Source organism: Petaurus breviceps, unplaced genomic scaffold (assembly GCF_028583685.1).
Source record: "Petaurus breviceps papuanus isolate PSGF00001 unplaced genomic scaffold, PetGlider_PUasm1.0 90977, whole genome shotgun sequence".
Classification (NCBI taxonomy): domain Eukaryota; kingdom Metazoa; phylum Chordata; class Mammalia; order Diprotodontia; family Petauridae; genus Petaurus; species Petaurus breviceps.
In genome coordinates, this window is record NW_027187391.1 from 28449710 (window position 1) to 28453547 (window position 3838).

At 41.8% G+C, this 3838-nt stretch overlaps 1 pseudogene; it reads right to left on the reverse strand.

The window, feature by feature from the left end:
- Positions 1-1136: 1136 nt before the first annotated feature.
- LOC138153194 (phosphoglycerate mutase 1-like) lies at positions 1137-1899 on the reverse strand (annotated as a pseudogene).
- Between the last annotated feature and the right edge of the window lie 1939 nt (positions 1900-3838).

The following is a 3838-nucleotide window of genomic DNA, read 5'->3' on the forward strand; positions in this document are numbered from 1 at the left end:
AAATAAAATAATGTATGACATAGTGTAAATAATTGATGCACTGAATTCATTGTCACAAGATTATAAGGAGATTTGATTGGGGGAGCTTCTAAATGATCTGATGAGTTCTCCTAGTTGACTTGAAGATATTACAAAGAGACTTTTGGCTCAAGGGGATATCTCCCATGGCAGAAGATTTGTGTTCTAATACCTTCCTGATAAGATGGAAAGAATTCTCATGATAAGTTCCCAGTGATTACAGCTGTCTTGAAGATGACTGGCAACTGAGATGTAAGGGAAGGATGGACTCTTTTTTTTATTGCACATCATTCCTTTATTATAGTGAACAACAACAAAAAAAAGAGGGGAGGGGCTGGGTTAGTACAGTTATGCTAAAACTGGTGAGGATCCAGGTGACTGAACATAAGGTGGAAGGCAATGGGACACTGAGATACGTTTCAAAATGATCTAGGGGCATTTCACTGCCATAGAACAGAGCAGGGGCTATAAAATGCCCAGTGGGATGTACTTGTCCATCCCTTGGAAATCAGGGAACTCTCCCTTCTCTGATGTGGCTTGAGATCTCTGATGACTACCAAGTGAGACAGTTTAATTTCAAAAGTCACTAATAAGCAGCATGGGAGGGTCTTTTGTGAAGCAAATTCAGTGAGTAAATATTAGGACATAATCTCAACCTCCTACATCCACTTTTCTTGGATTAGGGAGGAAACATCAAAATAAGACTTTTGTGATTCTTTAAATGACCACCTGGGTTATAGGCAGCTTCTTACAACAACTCCTGAAAGGACTTGCTCATAGGAATAATTGGACCAATTATTCTATTCTAGTTCTTTCAACTCCCCTCATGGGTCACTTCTCACTATGTCCCCATCCCTAACCACTAGTCCTTATTGAGGCAAACTACCCAGGAAGCATTCTGACCAATGTGTTTGAGGGGAAGGGCAACAGGGAAAATAAAAGGAATTGGTCTGAAATAGAAAGAAATGAGCAAAGGAACCATAAGTCCCCCACCTGCAGCTATGTGTTGTGATCCCTAAGGCAATGGTCAGCATGTGGAGCTGGAAGAGGAGAGATATGGTGGAGATGGTGAGAAGGTAAGGGCCTGGCTGCTGCTGGTTTGTGCTGGTAGACTGCTTTCACTTCTTGACCTTGCCTTGGGCTGCCACAGCCTCCTTGGCCTTGCCCAGGTCTCTTTATCCCCAAGGAGCTGCATGGGCTTGATGGGTTTCAGATTCTTGTTCAACTCATACACAATGGGAATGCCAGCAGGCAGATTTACCTCCATGATTGCTTCTTCATACAGACCCTCAAGATGTTTGACAATCCCTCAAAGACTATTGCCATGGGCTGCAATCAGAACACATATTCCTTCCTTGATCTGGGGGACAATTTCCTCATTCCAAAAGGGCAGAGTCTGGGCAATAGTGTCTTTTAGGCTCTCACAGGAGGGCAGCTGATCCTCAGTCAGATCTGCATAGCAACAGTCCTTGCTGATGTTGCTGTAGAACAGGTGGTCAGGCTCCATTGGAGGTGGTGGGATGTTGTAGTATCATTGCCTGATCTTCACCTGGGCCTCACCATGCTTGGTAGCCTTCTCTACTTTGTTGAGGCCTATCAGACCTCCACAGTGCCACTCAATGAGGCACCAAATCCTCACTACAGATAACCACTTCTGGTCAGTGGCATCTAGTACTGTCCAAAGGGTACAATTTGCTCTATTCTAGACAGAGGTGAAGTGATATCAAATTCAAAGCCAGCATCTTGCAATGCTTGGCTGCTGTGCTTGGTCTCCTTGTGCCCAGCAAGGCTCAGGTCTGTCTAGTACCAATCATTGAAGTACTTGTCCAGGTTCCAGGTGTTCTTTCCATGCCAGATCAGTACCAAATTGCAGGTGGCCATGGCAAGGCAAAGACTTGGGGCAGCCAGTATCAAAGAGACCAGCAGACAACCCGCTGGCTCCTCAATCCTAGGCCCATCCTGCTAAAAGGATGGACTCTTAAGTGAGGAATGACCCTTTCCCTGTGGCCTACTAAAATGAGCTCTGTTTAAAACAAATGGTTTAGCTTGGACTTTGTCCATTTTTTAATATATTTTTTTTTTATTATTACTACTATATTTCTCTCCCTTGGAATTTTTCCCTCCGACCTTTTCTCTTTTCCCCTCAACTGGTAAGGAAAATGGTGACTTACAAGAGAAACACAGGGCAAATTTGAAAGTGAGATTCAGTTCCTGGCCTTCTGACTTTCTGTCAGAAATTAAAGTTCCTAAGACTGAATTTTTCATGCAACTTCAACAGTTCATGAATTCTAGAGGCACTATAACCTCTAGAGATAGGAGAGTGGCTCAGTAGTACAACTAGGGGAAAAAGAGCTTAAGTAGGCATCTCCCTGAATCTGAATGACTAAAGCCATGTAGAGGCAGGAGGGAGAGAGGTCTAGGGATCTAAACTATTTCAAATTTGCTATTGCCATGAATAACTCAGTTCAGGTATGAGTTGAGTAGGAAATACTTGCTCAGCAGCTTCCCAATGTGTAAGGAAAAGGTTATCTAATATTTTGAGACTTTTATGTTTCTTTGTTTGTTGATGTGTTCCCTTGAGTTCTTTTCATCTTCAGTCAGTCAGTCAACAAGCACTTATTGTGGGCCTACTACGTGCCAGGCACTAAGCTAAGCTCAGGGCATATAAAAAAAACAACAAAAACAATGAAAGGCAATATCTACCATTAAGGAACTTGCAGTCTAATGGGGATGGTGGTGGGTAGAGGAACAAAGTGCACACAACTATGTGCACACATGATATATACAATATGAAGGGGGGTAGTCAATGAAAGCATGCATTTTCTGTTGTACAAATAAAGATCATCTGAAACCCTGGACTTATTGTTAAGGTCAGAGTTGGGAGAGCTGGTTCAGATTTGAAAGAATTTACTTACACCTTCTCTTTAGCCAATGGGAGCTTTATCGAAACAAAAGCACAGAGACCTGAGATTTAGCAAAGAGGTAAACAAAGGCCCTGATATAGGAAAAGAACCAGACTTATATAGACAGAAAGCTATATGGCCTGTAGGATGATGATGTAACTTTTAGAGTTTCTAATGGGAGTTGGAGATTTAGGGAGAGGATGAAGAAGATGGATGCCACAAGATAAAGGAAACAGGTGAAATTTTAAGACCCAAGATGAGGAGGAGACAAGGATGTTTATGGTCCAGGATAAAGGGGAAGTTTTATAGTTTTCCAAGATAAAGGGAAGAGACTTTAGGAAGCCCTCAGGCTCAGGAGGTAATAAAAAAGCAACCCTTAATATTAACCCTTAGGGCATCTTTGTATCCACATCATTATCATGTAAATTGGGTGCCAGTACAGAATTTAGGAATTCTGATACCCACTTTTGGGTATCAGACATGAGCCACACCTTTGATTTTTTTTTGGAGATTTTCCTAGACTAGACTCTGATGTTAGTCATTGAGACAAAGAAAGGCACTGACTTTTGGAGGTTTTTCCCTTCTATCCCAAGACTAACCTTGGTCCATGTTCATATGGGCATGCTTCTACAGGCTTATACAACCACAGATTTAGAGATGAAAGAGAAGAAAAACAGAATAAGTGGAAATGTTGAGGTATGGAGGAGAGATTAAGTAGTGTATGGTGGATTACCTCAACAATCTCGGTACAGTATGAGGTAATATCATTTGCAGAGGGGGTGAGTTTGGGACTTTAGGCTGTGAGAAAAAAAAATTCTTGGAGAGCTACTATGAGGAGTTTTAGAGGTAACATGTCTAAGATAAATAAAAATTATTGTGCAGTAGGAAATGTCCATTTGAGGTTAAAGAGCAAGATT